Source organism: Urocitellus parryii, chromosome X, assembly GCF_045843805.1.
Source record: "Urocitellus parryii isolate mUroPar1 chromosome X, mUroPar1.hap1, whole genome shotgun sequence".
NCBI classification, from domain to species: Eukaryota; Metazoa; Chordata; class Mammalia; order Rodentia; family Sciuridae; genus Urocitellus; species Urocitellus parryii.
Window position 1 is genome coordinate 15383346 of NC_135547.1, and position 17230 is coordinate 15400575.

Sequence of the window (17230 nt, forward strand, 5' to 3'; positions counted from 1 at the left end):
TGCCAGAGTTGGGTAACTGAAGACAGATGTTGTGGGGTCAGATTCAACACTAACATCTGCTTTCCAAATTAAGAATGAGATGTCAGACTCATACTGGGTGTAAGTGCTGCATTTTCAGGGACATAAAAGTAATGATAGTATTTTCAAAGCTATGAAATAGCAAGCTATGTGGTCATGGACTCCAGGATGTTTCATGAAATGTATTAAAACAGTTTCAGATTGAATTATGTTTCTTTTAGAAATCGCAGAAATTGGGGCTGGGGTTGTGGTACAGAGTTAGAGCACTTGCCTAGCATGTGTGAGGCACTGGGTTCAATCCTCAGCACCACATTAAAAAAATGAAGGTATTGTGTCCACCTACAACTAAAAAAATGCAGAAATTATGTTGCCAAATATGCGAATTAGATGGTACCTTTGACTGTTGTCATAAGATTGAAACTTTGACTCCATATATGTATAATATGTTACAATACACCATGTATATCAAACAACAACCACAACAACAACAAAATGATTGAAACCTTGGGGGCAAGATGGTACAATGGAAAGGGGCTTTGACTTTAGAAGCAAGTAAATCTCTCAGTTTTTTTTTTTTTTTTTTTTTTGTCACTGGCAAAGTGGGGAAATGCCACCTACCTTACATGGTACTTCTTAGAATTAAAAATAGTCAACACAATACCTGGCACATAACTGTATCCTCAGTATATGAATTCCCCTCTTCTTTCTTTCCTTCACAAAATGAATATTCTTCAGATAGATATTTAGGTAGGTAGAGGGACAAACACATTTATTTTCCACATGAATCCTGCATTCCGTAAGGACAACAGCATGCATTCCTGAATGGATAAATGGAGCTCATGATCAAAGCCATTGCTACTCAAAGTGTGCACTATGGACTAGCATCATCAGTATCACACAGGAGCATATAAAAACTCTCAATCTCTGCTGGCATGATGGTGCACACCTGTAATTCCAGCCAGCAGTTTAGGAGACTGAGGCAGGAGTATGGCAAGTTTGAGGCCAGCCTGGGCAGCTTAGAGAGACCCTGTCTCAAAATAAAAAGGGATGGGGATGTAGCTCGATAGTAAATGCCCCTGGGTTAAATTCCTAGTAAAAAATCAAACTCACTGGGTGTGATGGTACACACCAGTAATCCCAGTGGCTTGGGAGGCTGAGATAGGAGGATCATAAATTCAAGGCCAGCCTCAGCGATTTAGCCAGGCCGTAAAAAACTTAGTGAGACCCTATCTTATAATAAAAAATAAAAAGGGATGAAGATGTAGATCAGTAGTAAAAGTGCCCCTGGTTTCAATTCCCAGTACAAAAAACAAAAACAAAAAACAAAAAACTCAATCTCAGACCCTACCCTAGATCCACAGAATCATGATCTGTATTTTAACAAGATCTCAGGATGATTCATATGCACCTTAAACTTTGAGAAGCACAGCTCTGGGTACTGCCTTTCAGAAAAAAGCAGAGAGCCATCCCAAAAGACTGTGACCTGGTCTGTCTAAACATCTTAACTAATGAACCTCAACATCATACCTGTGATTATAACAACATTGATGACAACTGCATTTTTGTTTAATGAGTCTCACAACAGAAAAGGGGAAATGAAATCCAACTTTTGAAAATTTCAATAGGGCATGAGTACTTAAAAAAATCAGCTGATCCTTGCCCTAGATATTGGCATTAGGACAGCAGTCTGTTTATGTATGCAGAAGAGGTATTATTATAAAATGAAAACATGCATTCTCTGTTGTGTCTTTCAAAACAGCAGAACTTAAATTCTGTCTTAAATGTACCCACTCAATTTGTAAAGTTTACAGGTATGTTATTGTACATAAATCCAAGATTTCGAAGTGGGTGACTCTCAGCAAATACTAAAACATCTTTCCCAGCCCATGGTAGCAAAAAAATGGTTCACCTGTCGGGACTAATTTCTAAAGAGGAAGAGGTGCCTGGCAACACTTTTTTAGTCAAGTAAATTGTATAACATCCTTTTTTACTTTTTACTTTTTAAAAATAGTTATTTTTTTAGTTGTAGTTGGACATAATACCTTTATTTATTTATTATTATGTAGTGCTGAGGATGGAACCCAGGGCCTCACACACTGTAGGCGAGCACTCTACTGCTGAGCCAAAACCCCAGCCCAACATCCTTTTTTTAAAAGGGAATTTTATGGACTCATGTATCAAGCTGCTTCTGGTCACAATCACGACATAAAATACATGTACAAATATTAGGAATCTCAGTACTTTATCATTATACAAAAACTGTTTTTTGTGGCTACCATTGCAGGCATATAAGGTAGCTTTCATTTTCTTTGTTATCTGTTATTTTATGGTGCTGGAGATCAATTCCAAGGCCTTGAATGTGCTAGGCAAGTGTTCAACCACTGAGCTATACTTCAGCTCTACTCTTTTATCTTAATTCACTTCATTGCTCTATCCATTTGAATTCTGAGTGGTAAACAGGCATGGTGGTATGTGCCTGTGGTCTCAGCCACTCAGGAGGCTGAGGCAAAAGATTGCTTGAGTCCAGTAGTTTGAGGTCAGCCTGGGCAACATAGTGTATAAAAACTAACCAACCAACCAACCAAAACAAATTAACAAAAAACCAAGCTACAAATGGTGCCACATACCAATAATTCCAGCTACTTGGGAGGCTGGGGCAAGAGGACTACAAGTTCAAGGCTAGCCTGGACAACTTAACAAGACCCTGTCTCAAACCACAACACAAAACAAAACCCTGAAAGTCTTCAAAACAAATAATAGTGAGTAGTTTAAAATTAAAAAAAAAAACAATAGGAGAAATTAGAAAACTATGATTTTCAAAAGTGAAATTATTTCACTGGAAATTATTTCCAGTGATTAATCTTAGCAATAAATTACTTTTCTGTATCTTTGTGAACCAAGACACTTGACTGGATAAGGTGTTGAGAGGAACACGAACCAAACAGTGAGACATTTTTTAAATAGCTACAGCTAGTCCAGGGCTTACTGTATTAGTCAGGGTTCTCCAGAGAAACAAGCCCAAAATGATGTTGTTTTAGCTTTTTCAAAGCTGTGACCAAGAGATCTGAGAAGAACAATGTAGAGAAGGAACAGGTTTTGGGGGGCTCATGGTTTTGGAGGTTGAGTTCCTTGATAGCTGATTCCATAGTTCTTGGTCCAAGAGGAAGAAGAAAATCCTAGCAGAAGGGTGTGGAGGAGGAAAGCAGCTTAGGACATGGCAATCAGGAAAAAGAGAGAGCTCTGCTCACCAGGGTCAAATTATAAACCCTAATGGTATTTTCAGGTAAATGGATAGAGCTGGAGAATATCATGCTAAGCAAAATAAGCCAAACCTAAAAAAACCAAGGCCAAATGTTTTCTCTGATAAGCAGATGCTAATCCACAATGGTGGGGGGGATGTTTAGGGAAGAATGGAGGAACTTTGGATTGGGCAGAGGGGAGTGAGGGGAGGGGAGGGGGGTGGGGATGGGAAGGTCAGTGGAATGAGACGGACATTATTACCCTATATACATGTATGATAACAGTACCGGTGTGACTCTATACAACGTTCAGCCAGAGGAAGGAGAAGTTGTGCTCCATTTGTGTACAATGTGTCTAAATGCATTCTACTGTCATGTATAACTAATTAGAGCAAATTAATAAAATAAACCCTAAAGGCATGCCTCCAGTGACCCACCTGCCTAAAGTTACAGCCCAGTTAATCCTACCGTGGGTTAATGCACTGGTTAGGTTAAGGCTCTCCTAACCCAATCATTTCACCTCTAAACTTTCTTGCATTGTCTCACACATGAGCTTTTGGGATTTACCTTATTTCCAAACCATATCAAATGTAGAAAGATACTGTGTTAGTCACATTTTTGTGGCTGTGACCAAAATATCTGAGAAAAATAACTTAAGGGAGGACAGATTTATTTTGGCTTATGGTTTCAGAGATTTTGGTTCATGGTTGATTGGCTCCATTGCTTTGGGCCTGAGGTAACACAGAGCATCATGGCAGAAGGGTATGGAGGAGGAAAGCTTTGTTCAACTCATGGCAGCCAGGAAGCAAAGAGAGAGAGGAGGAAGGGCTGGGAACAAGAAATACCCTTCTAGGGCATTCCCCAAGTGACCTACTACCTCCAAGTAGGCTCTACCACCTACAGTTTCTACCACCTTCCAATAATCCCCTCACATATGAATCCTTCAGTGGATTGATTCATTGATGAGGTCAGATCCCTCACAATCCAATCACTTCTCCAAATCCCCACCTCTGACCATTGCTGCATTGGGGACCAATCCATCAACACATACACTTTGGGGGACATTTTATATCCAAACCATAGCATATATTAGATAGGTAGATAGACAGATAGTTATGAGGAGATGACTTATGGAAATGAGCTCATGCAATCATGAAGGCCAAGATATCCCATCATGAACTCTCTGCAAGCTGGGGAACATGGAAAACCGGAGGTATAATTTGGTCTGAATCCAAAGTTCTCAGAATCAAGGAAACAAATGATGTAACTCAGTTTAATACCAAAGGCCTGAGTTGGTGTTAAGTCCTGGAGTTCTTATGTCCAAAGGCAGAAAATGGGTGTCTCAGCTCCAGAAGAGAGAGAGAGCAAATTCATTTTTCCTCTTTTTGTTCTATCTGGCTGATTGGATGGTCTTCAGCTGATTGGAAGATGTCTGCTCACATTGCTGAGAATGAATTTTCTTCACCAGGTCTACTGATTCAGATGTTAATATCTTTTGAAACACCTTTCCAAACATAACCAGAAATAATGTTTCACCAGCTATCTTGCAATTTCTTAATCCAGTCAAATTGACACCTAAAATTAACCATCACAACTACCATCTTAAGGAGTGGAGATATAGCTCAGTGGCAGAGTCCTTGCTTGGTAGCCCTGGGTTCAATCCCCAGTATCACAACAAACAAACAAACAAACAACCCCACCAACTACTGTTTTAATATTATTGTCTCAAGTAGCTCTGTATTTTCTTATAGAAAGTCATTTTAAAAAAGGATGTGAGGTCTGGGGTTGTGGCTCAGCAGTAGAGCGCTCGCCTAGCATGCATAAGGCATGGGGTTTGATCCTCAGCACCACATAAAATAAAGATATTGTGTCCACCTATAACTAAAAAATAAATATTTTAGAAATGCATATGAATATCCAGTGTGTAAGGGTCATATAGACTCATGTTATTTGGGACATGGAAGGGAGTTAATTTCCAGAGCTAATAAGTAATGTCTAGAATTTTTATATAAGTACCTATTTATGAACCAGGCATGGTGGTGTGCACCTGTAATCCCAACTACTTGGGAGGCTGAGGCAGGAGAATCACAAGTTTAAGGCCAGCTTTTCCAACTTAGCAAGACCCCATCACAAAATGAAAAATAAAAAGGGTTGGGGATGTAGCTCAGCAGGAAAAGGCCCCTGGGTTCACTCCCCAGTACCAAAAAATAAAATAAATAAAATAAAGTCATATAAAAATCCCCAATATTACCTTATCTTCTAGTCACAATTTAAAAAATGGGGTTTTCATAATTTTATTTATGTTCTATAGTTGTGTTACTTTTGTTCATAATTGAAGGCATAAATTCTTTAAGTCCAATGAGCATCCTCTTGAAGCTAAATATTTGCCATCATATAGCATATGTAATGGTTTTCATGTTCATCTCAATTAAATTTGGTATGATATTTCTTTTCATTATTATTACTTTACTTTTATTTTGTTTTTCTGAATTTCCATTAATTCTTTGTATGTGTGTGTGTGTGTGTGTGTGTGTGTGTGTGTATGTATGTATGTGTGTGTTTGTGGTTCTGTGGATTAAATCCAAGAGTGTTCTACTACTGAGCTACACCTCCAGCCCTTTTTACATCTTATTTTGAGACAGGGATCACTAAGTTGCTGAGGCTGGCCTTGAACTTGCAACCTTCCTACCTCAACTTCAGAATAGTTAAAGATTACAGGTATGTGTAATTGCCACATCTGCTTCTATTAAATCTTATAAGGAAAAAATGTGGTAAAATATTCCAGTATATGCCCAAGAGACACTGCTAAACATAAACTCCTGGGAACCATTTTTTTGACGAACAGTGCCACCATGCAATAGACCAAAATGTTAGTTTTTCAGCTGAATTTGGTATCTGAAAGGTTCCTTAGGGCTATTGGTAAATAGCATACAAAAACATTGATGTTACTAAAGTCAAATGTATGGAGATCAAAGTCCATCTATATCAGTAGCCTAGAAATTTCTCTTGTGTTCCAAATCTATATGTTCTGCTGCCTTCTAATAATCTCGTTTTCTCAGAAGTGAGCTATGAAATAGGTCAAAATGGAACTCATTTCCTCCCTTGCCCTCTCTCTCAACCTGTTTATTTTCATGGATTCTTTGTTTCAGGTGATGGCTACACTATCCATCCAATCACTCATGCCAGAAACCTGGACATCATTTGAAACCCCTCTTTTCTTCTTATTTCTTTTACCAATCTATTATAAAAACAGCAAATCCTATTGATCCTCCCTCCTTAATATATACCTTACTCAGTGTCTTCGTGTCTGCTGCTTTATTTCAGGCCTTCAACATCTCACACCTAGATTATTTCATCAGCCTTTTCTCCTTCTTCCCCTTCCTGCTCATTCTTTAAGGCTGCTTTCACAGAAGCATCCCCTACCCCACCCACCTTATCCAAATGAACGTTATGTGACCCTCCAAAGTACATCTATATTCCCCAATTGGAACACTTGTCTTGCCATTTTATAGTTGCCTATTCTATTTCTGAGTGACTTGAAGGCAGGGACTTTGTTTTATTTTCCACTTAATTTCCAGCACCTAGCATGGTACTTAGCACACAGTTGGCTTTCAGTAAAATGCTCGGTGATTTGAAAAGAACATTGGAAGGAATGCCAAAATACCGGCTCTTTCAGTCAATTCAGTGGAAAAAAATTATCCAATAGTTCTTGATGCCAAGTAGACAAATAAACTAGTTGACTGGGGTTCTCACCAGCTCATACTCGTGCTCCAGTATGGAAACTCATCATTACTTGGCTTAATTACAGTGCATCAAAGACATAAATGAAGCTTCAAGGAGTTATACAAAATTACATATAAGAGGTTGTGAGGGGAATGGGAAAATAAACAAGGAGAGAAATGAATTACAGTAGATGGGGTAGAGAGAGAAGATGGGAGGGAAGGGGAGGGTAGTAGAGGATAGGAAAGGTAGCAGAATACAACAGTTACTTATATGGCATTATGTAAAAATGTGGAGGTGTAACCGAAGTGATTCTGCAATCTGTATTTGGGGTAAAAATGGGAGTTCAAAACCCAATTGAATCTATGAATGTATGAAATATGATATGTCAAGAGATTTGTAATGTTTTGAACAACCAATAAAAAAAAGAAGTAATACCAATTGTCAGTGTCTCAGAAGCATGACCACAGCTTTTTCAGAAGTAACATGGAATTGGGTGGTGTGCACAAGCATTAATGACATCAAATCCTCATCACTGAGCTAAAATTGGGTGGGGAGGAGAGGGGAACAGAGTAGTGTGTAAATGACTATTTTTGTCCTTTGAGCCATATTGCCAAAGAGACAAACCTCATACATGTGAAATATCTGGTGCCTTGGGCTGGGGATGTGGCTCAAGCGGTAGCGTGCTCGCCTGGCATGTGTGCGGCCTGGGTTCGATCCTCAGCACCACATACAAACAAAGATGTTGTGTCCACCGATAACTAAAAAAATAAATATTAAAATTCTCTCTCTCTCTCCCCCTCTCTCACTCTCTCTTAAAAAAAAAAGAAATATCTGGTGCCCCATAGAAGAGGAATCAATGCCAAATCAGTCTAGATACAGCAACATTATATCTCCCTAAAGTATGGTAGCCCACATTGTGGCCATGAATGTCTCCAGGTCATACCATTCTTTCAGTGTGCCTAGGAGATGCAGCCATGGGTCCAAACATATCACAACAAAGAGAACTAAAATAACAATATTATTCTGTAACTAAAAAATATCAACAAAGATAAAATCAATTTTGCCTGCCAATTTTCAACACTATTCAATTCAGAGTTCTATTATGACTGTAGATAACCAGCCTAATGAGGCATTTTTGTTTGGGTTGTACTAGGATTTGGTTCAAAAACACTGTTGGAAAACTCAGCTGTGCCAAGGTAAAGTATCCAGTGTTGACAAGTGATCTGGGGTAAGATGTCTTGTTGCACTTTAGTTGCTTAGCACTTGAAGCTGGCTGGCTGGTCTCTACCCTCTTATCCTGCTGCAAGTAATGTGGGTAATGTGGGAGGCTGCATTTTCATCTCTTTGCATAGATTGTTGTGCAATGTTACTAGCGCTCACTGTCAGTAGGTGATTTTGGTTTTTGGATTTGACAACCTTGGCAGCATCTGCATAGAACGACAGGATTAAATGGGGACAGAGTTTCAGATAAAAGATGAGGGCAATCTAAGCTTTTACTTAGCCTAGGGGCATAGCAAACCATAAGGACCAGTTCAACTCAGGGATTAATTGGAAGCCCTGGCATGTAGCTCAAGCTAGACTTGTGCTGTGCAATGCAGTGGCCACTGGCCACATACCAGCCAAAATACCAGCTGTTTCAGTCAATTCAGTGAAAAAGTCAAATCAGAAGACAGTTCTTAACGCCAAGTAGACAAATTAACTAGGTGACTGGGCACTTGAAATGTGGGTAGTTGGAATTGAGATAGGTAAAATACACAATTGACTTTGAAGTATTAGGATGAAAAAAGATGTCAATTATCTAATTAATGCTTTTATATTGGTTTTATGATTAAATAATAATATTTTGGATATATTGGGTTAAATAAAATATAATATTGAAATTAACTTCAACTGTTCATTTTCACTCTTTTTTAGGGGGGTACTGGGGATTGAACTCAGGGGCACTTGACCACTGAGCCACATCCCCAGCTCTATTTTGTATTTCATTTAGAGACAGGGTCTTAGTGAGTTGCTTAGCACCTCACTAAGTTGCTGAGGCTGGCTTTGAACTTGCGATCCTCCTGCCTCAGACTTCTGAGCTGCTGGGATTTCAGGCGTGTGCCACCGCACCTGGCTCTTTTCACTATTTTGGTTTGTTTTTGTGTGCTGAGAATGGAACCCGGGGCTTAGTGCATGCTAGGCAAATGTTCTACCAGTAAGCTGCATCCTCCATCAACTTTTCACCTTTTAAAAAATGGGGCTAAGTTAGGTGTGGTGGCACATGCCTGTACTTCCAGTGGCTCAGGAGGCTGAGGCAGGAGGATTGTGAGTTCAAAGCCAGCCTCAGCAAAACCTAGGCACTACGTAACTCAGTGAGACCCTGTCTCTAAATAAAATATAAAAAGGACTGGGGATGTGGCTCCGTGGTTAAACACACCTGGGTTCAATTCCTGGTACAAACAACAACAACAACAACAACAACAACAACAAACAAAAGCAAAAGAAAAGTGGGACTAAATGGCAAAATGAACCTACCTCTGTGGCTTGTATTTTATTTCTACCAGCAGTAGCTGATCTAGAATCTTGCAATGTGGAGGCATGAAGTAAACCTCAGGAACAGAGTTATCTTTTCATAAGTCAAATATTTCAATGTTTAGTTTCTTGTCCATTTTTTTTTTCTGGTAACAGAGACCTGTATGAATGGCTATTGTCATGGGTTTACTGAACACAGGGAGCCTTGGGGCCTTCTTCTCTGGAGCACTGAGGCTTGGGCAATGGAGAGACATATTATTCACTTGTTGTTGCTGGTGGAAAATGGGATGTTGCCAAATGCTTGCTCTTAGGAAGTGAAAAAAACTTTCAGTTCATCTTCAGATGCCCAAATAAATCTTATCCCCCCCAACTGCAACAAAAATATTGCAATAATAAAGCATTTGTGTCAACCAAAAAGTATCCCAAAGTCTTTTGCGCCTGTAGGGAGACCTGCTGCCAATAAGGCATTAAATCTGAGGGAAACATTTCTGCAATTACTGATCAAATACAATACAGCTAAATTTCACCTCCAGCATATCATTTTGATAATGGGTATGGAAATTATCCATTCAATAGCTATTCAAAAATAACTCAGGAAGATTGGTTACTAGATACTTCACAGACCTTCAGAATAATCCTTTCTAATCAGGCTGGTGGGAATTCAATAGGCAACATTTGGCTTGGACAAAATAACCTTTTGGGGGGTTGCAGGGCTGCAGGCTTGCTCTTTCACCCACTTGCTGTCCAGGAGGTGCAGCACAAACATGCAAAAAAGGCAGGGACTGTTTCCCTGTGGGCATAGCTGCTGCCCAATACCCACCAAAGCTCAGTGCAGACAGCTGTGCCTGCAAGTTAAGTGAGGCTCCTTAGTACTCATCAATCAGGAATCAGCAGGGCTTCTAGAGTTGTCCTCATTAAATTTAAACTATATTCTCTCCCCAGCAGCAAACGTCTCCATTGCCATCCATTTCTGCACAGCCAATTTTAGGCAATCAAAGAGTGTTGGCTTCATCACTGTCTCCGAACAGATTTCCAGCTTGACACAGCTCTTCCCAGCTTCCCTGATCTTTGACAACCGGTAGCTATCTTTCTCTGGTCGTCACCAACTCATCCCTGCTTCGAAGCCATTTTGGATTCTTTTATCTTCTCATAGCCTTTCGCAGGTCAGGATGTTTTTGTCCATTAAAATGCTACTCTTACTTGTTCCAACAGAAAGGTTCCTTTATTTTCATTCATTTCCTGGTACCCTATATATCCTAATTCTCATTTAACATATGGTAGATGCTTAATGTTTCATGTTTCCTTGCACACTTACTCAAGAAGTTCATGTGGTGATATAGAACAGAGCACAATCACTGACTAGGACCAGGAAACCTTGCTCTAAATTTACTTTGCCATGTGACACCCAGGAAAGTGTGTTAGCCAATCTGTGCCTCAGTTTCCTCAACTGTAACCTGGGAATAATTATAACTCCTTTCTCATGGGATTATTGTGAAACCCATGTGAGAAACTATAAATGCAAAGTGATATAGACTTTACTTCAGCCAACTGTCAAACATTTCATGAGCTCCTATTTTGTACATGGCACAAAATGAGAAGATAGCCTATATGTCAGCCAGATTTCTGGCACCATCATGAAATATCTGAGATAATTAACTAATAAAGGGGAAAAGTTTATTTTGGCTCACAGTTTTAGGCTATGATCAATCTATGCTCATTTTGGTCCTGTTGCTTTGGGCCTGTGGCAAGGCAGCATGTCATGGTGGGAGTGTGTGGCAGATCAAAGATGCTCACTTCATTAGCTGGGAGGCAAAGAGGGGAAGAGGAAGAGGCCAGGGTCCTGCAATCTCCTTGTAAGGCATGCTCCAAATGACCTAAGTACCTCCGACAAGGCCCCATCTCATAAAATTATCCACCACCACTCAATAGTGTCACTTTGGGACCAAGCCCTTAACACAAGGAACTTTGGGTAAACACTCAAGATCCAAACTATACCACAATTAATGATAAGCAAGGCCCATTTCTTATCCTCAAGGAACTCATGGTCTGGGGCAGGACACACATATATAGCTAATTCTAATAGGTGTCAGAATGAGATGAGTGTCGTAGGAAGTACAGGAGGCTGCCATGACTATGAGAATGCAAGAACAGAGTGATTCATTTTGAACTTGGGCTTGGGGGAGCCAAAGAGGAAAGGAAGACTTCAGAGAAGAAGTAGTACTTTTTGTTCTTGTTCTGGGGATGAAATTCAGGGCCCTGCATGTGCTAACCATACATTATACTGCTGAGTTAACCCCCCCAGTCCCAGGTGGTAGGTTTTTTTTTCTAGTACTCCGGATTGAACCCAGAGTGCTTTTATCATTGAGGTACATCCCAGGCCCTTTTTATTTTATTTTATTTTTTGGAGACAGGGTCTTGGTAAGTTTCTGAGGCTGGCCTTGAACTTGTGATCCTCCTGCCTCAGCCTCTGGGATTACAGGTGCATGCCACCATGACTAGCCTATGGCATGGGTTTTGATAGACCAAGGAAGAGCATGTGAAAGGCAGATCCAAGACAGATTTGGAAGACACATGAACATCTGGACTAGTTGGGGGGGGCAGGATTAGAGAGAGCTGCAGGAAGATAAAGGTAGCCCCTACTGAGAAGGAGGCTACAGATAGCTTGGGGTGGGCTTGGACCACATCAAAGGATTTGAGTTCAAATCCTGCAGCTGAGGGGATTCTAAAAAAAGGTTTTGCAGCATTTTTGCATTCTGGAAGGCCCACTGTAGTGGTTGATTGGAGAATGGAAGGAATGTGTACAGAACTAGAGATGTGAAGAACAGGTAGGGGATTACTATAAGAAAATCATACAAACCAACATTTCCCCAGGGATCCCCAGAGCTTAGTCCCAGGAGAGGCTCTGTGAAGCATGGCCTCTGTGGTCAAATGTGTAGGAGATGATGAATAAGAAGAAAGCAAACTTAAACTCAGTTTATCTTCTCCCACTCTCAACATGAGCTTCTGACCTTCAGATGCATAGAGGGATTTTCTTTTTTGCCAACCAAACAAGCAGTGGAACAAGCTCTGTGTGCTCTTATTCAATTCAATCCTGACACTATTTACCTGGAGAGAGCATCAGTTCTCATATTTGGAGGGTTCAGAATCCAAGATGGGTTTCTACTTCAGATGCCAGTGTCTGGAACTCACCTCTAGAACTTCTGACTGACCTTTATAAACCAGGTTTGATTAATTAATTAACAGCTCCCTCAGGTTTGATTAATCGGCTACAGCAGCTCACAAAACTCAAGGAAATACCTAAGTAAGTTTAGCAGTTTATTATAAAAGATTTTACAAACTATACAGATGAAGAGATGTATAGGGTAAGGCATATGAGAAGGGGTGTGGAGCTTCTTTCCCTTCTCTGAGTATGGTGTCTTCTAGGAACCTTCTGACTATTCATAAAATGTATTAGCATATTTTCTCAACTCTAAGAAGTCTTTGTTTTATCTAGTATTTTCTAAATTAACCACAGAAATTTTTGTTTTTCTCCCACAGAATACCCTGTGAAACTAGTGTTAAGGTTATAAAAGACAATAGAAATGGTTACAGAATGGAGAAAACTAAGGAGATTGGGTGACTAGATGCAATGTGGTATCTGGATTAGTGTCTGAAACAGAATAAAAGGACATTAGTGGAAAACTTGATAAAATCTGAGTAAAGTCTGGAGTTCAGTTAATAGTATGTGTACTGTTAATTAGCTTTTTTGTTGCTGTGATAAAATACCTGAGAAAAACAACTTAAATGAGGAAGATTTATTATGGATTTCAGTCCATAGTCCTTTGGTTCCATAATTTCTGGGCCTGTGATGACGTAGAACATCATGGTAGAAAGGATGAGGTGGAGGGAAAACTGCCACCTCATGCTCACCTCCTGGTACTCAGGAAACAGAGAGGCAGCAAGAAAGGGGCCAGGGAGAAGATATAGCCTCCAAGAACACACACCCCCAAAGACCCACTCCCTTCAATATGTTCCACCTCCTATAGCTTCTACCAACTCTCAATAATACCATCAAATTAAGAGTCCATCGAATGTTTATTCTATTGAGGAGATTACAGCCTTTATGACCCAATCATTTTGTAAAGCTCCACCTCTGAATATTGCCGCATTGGGGATGGGAACCTTCAACACAGGAGCCTTTGGAAGACATTTCGTATCCAAACTATAACATGTACTAATGCTAATTTCTTAATCTTGGCAAATTTACCATAGTAATGGAAGATGTTAACATCAGGGATACTGAATGAATTATATATGGAAACTCTGCAATCTTCATAATTCTTCTGCAAATCTAACATTAAAAAATAAAACAAAAAGTTTAGACAATACTAATGTTCCTCCAAACAGCCCCTGAGAAACTAAGGCATAACTTGAAATTTTGTAATAAATTTCATTTTCTTAAGGTTTGGAAACAAAAATGCTCCTTTATTTTTATTAGACAAATGAAACTCTCCCCAATTTTACTGCTAATATAAGTAAAATATCTAGCATATCCTAGGGATGCAATCAATTCTAATCTCCCTTTCCATCCTTTTATTCAACTGAGGAAAAAAAAATTGCTGAGTGCTTATGTACAAGTCACCGCTCTCCTTTCAAGCTGTGTTTTGCCTTCACCTCTAAGCCTGGCATTCTAAATATGAAAGAAAAACCACACCGAAATGACTAAGATGTTAACTGCTAAATGATCTTTATTTATATTTATGGAACTCAGAACATCTGATGACTCTCAGATAACATCAGAATGTGTAATGCTGCTCCTTATTCTAGTCTTGGGCAACAACTAACACAATGCATGTAAACCGGTGTGAGGTTTAACTTGCAGAAAAGTAATGTTTGTTTAAAGAATTATAGGAATCAGCCCTAGGAGGTCAAAGGTGATTGTGGTATTCTGACTAAAGGAGAAGAAAAAGGACATACACACCCTGGATGATGAAGACCCCACTCATCAGGTATTCTTCCTGCCGTTTGCCCCCAGTGCTTCCCTTCTCTTCTTCTGAAAGTCCTTTTGGGTACCTGACTTCCATAAGATGATCTTTTTGGGGGATGATAGCTTCCCATCTTCTCAGGGTGTCTGCCCTTGAATAACACAGATTTCTTTCCTGTCAACTCTCATCTCCCAAGTACTGGCTTTTGAGTGGGAAGCAGATGAACTTATACTTATTTAGAAACACCCTTTTATGTAACCAAAAGTTTTGTTTTAAAATCAAAGAGTTGCAAGAAAATTTGTTCCCTTTTCACATCAGATAGAGAAGAAAAAGGGCACTTGTGCTGATTGAGTCTTCACAAGACAGACAGGAACTGATGCTGTGGTCATTATTGTGGTCACTATTCTTTTCTTTCATTGTGTTAAGTAATAGGAAAGTAATAGGAAGACTTAAGATAACATGTTTTTGTTGTTGTTGTTGTTGTTATTTCTTGGTTTTTGTTTTTTTGGTACTGGGATTTGAACACAGGAGTACTTTCCACTGAGCCACATCCCCAGCCCTTTTTTATTTTGAGTCAGGGCCTCACTGAGTTACTTAGGGTCTGTCTCACTAAGTTGCTGAGACTGGCTTTGAACTTGCGATCCTCCTGCCTCTGCCTTCTGAGCTGCTGGGATGTGCTACTACACCCAGCAAGATAGCATGTAGTTTTTAAGCATCAAAAATGATATCGTATGGGCTGGGGTTGTGGCTTAGCAGTAGAAGGCTCACCTAGCACGGTTGAGGCCCTGGGTTTAAGCTTCAGCACCACATTAAAAAAAATAAAATAAAGATATTAAAAAGAAAATGATATCATAAATTTGCAGAATGTGAAATTTAAATTATGTATAATGCACAACATTCATAAGAAATTAAGTTTAAAAGGAAATTGGTAGCATAAAATGCACCAAGTGGAGCTGCTCATGGATGCAAGTGACACCCTTGGTCCCCTCAAAACACTCATGTACACATGCTCATGTTCCTCTCATCCTCAGCAGTGCACTGTATTTAGGATTTTTCAACAGTGATGGTGGAAATGATCATGGCATTCCAGCTTTGAGGCCATCACTCCCTTTCTAGAGTACCCGTCTCAGCAGACCATCCCCAACATGGACAGTTACAAGGGTACCAAGAATACCTCTGGTAGCATCTCTTACAGTGCTTTTTGATTTATCAATTTTATTTTCTATAACTATTTTAATTTGTATTGAGAGAAAACAATGTCCCGATCTCTGATAGTTCATGAGACTTTAAATAAACGATTCTGTCCAAACTGTGAAACTGCAACTGCATATGTAGGTGTAGGTAGGAGAGGAGAGGTGGTACTCTCTCTCAAGGGCCTTCAGGCTCCCAGCTCCAGTATTTATACCTTAATGTGAATCAGGGCCATCTATGTTCCCTGAGGGTACCCTAATTTAGACCCATTGTTGAGGCTGGGGTCAGAATGCAGTTGCCCACCATGTACAAGGCCCTGGGTTCCATCCCCAGCACCACAAAACACAAACAAAACAAAAAACAGTGTCAGTTCAGGTGAGGGAGAGGATGCTATCTATCCAAGCTGGACCTAGAGCAGTCAAGAAAACAATAAAGTGAAAAACTGTTCCTGGGGATAAGAGAAAGGCAGGGGGATCACTCTGACCAAACTGGGATTCAGGTCCACTATAAAGTCATGGCAACCCAAGACTCCAGTATGGGACTTTTTTTTTTCTTTACTGACATATATGATTTAGCTGGCTTTATTATACTGTATGTTCTTAGTGCGCTTGTGGTGACCAACCTGGGATTTAGAAGAATCTAGAAGGAAACAGATTTGAGACCAAAATAAGAAAGAACTTGTCAGTGGTAAATTTTGGCTAAAGATGAACTTGACTGCCTCAGGGTATAGTGAGATCACTCTTGGAATGTCCAGAACCCAGAGGGAAGATGAAATGCTTATTTTTCAAATGGAAATGATTCCATTTGGTAGGAAAGGTATAGAAGTGAATGTAACAAACTTATGGATAAAAAAACTCAAAAGACCTTTCTTAAAGGCAAGATGCAGTTATTTGGCAAACACTCATGTACACTCACGCTCTACTTCTGCAACTCAGAATTGGAATTAGTTTCAGTGTCCCACCAGGTGAGAGTGTGCATGGAGGAATATGTGCTGTGTACATATTGGGTAGCAGCAGTCACTTAATAGAAGGAGGCAGCGAATACTCTTTATTTGGAAAACCTACAATCGTTAACTTCTTTTCTAGTGATGGTCACTTAGTTCTTCCTTATCCACTACCCAAACTTCTGTTAGGCTGAAAACTAAGGGAGATGAATATTCTTACTCATTGATAATTATAAAACCAACTAGTATTTATCAAGTGTTCATTAAATGCCGGGCTAAGAACTCTGCCTACATCTAATCTTTTGATCCTCATCACAGCCCCTGAGGTACTCATGCTTTACAGTGAATAAATTGAGGATCAGAGAAGTTAAAGTATTTGCTAAGGCCCCACAGCTATGATTGGTAGAGGACTTGAGTTTAAGCAGTCTTGCTCCAGAGCTGGTACTATTAACTACTGAAGGATACTGCTGAATTTTTTTTTTTGATACTGCTGAATTTATATGTAAATCAGGATTGTTAGGATCTAAGAAAGTGAGCTGCCATTTGAGGATACATAGCTTTAGGGGAGAAGAAAAAAACCTTGTGATACAGAGGGCAAGAACCTCTTTCTGAAGCTTTCTTGGTACAGCTCTTGTTCCAGG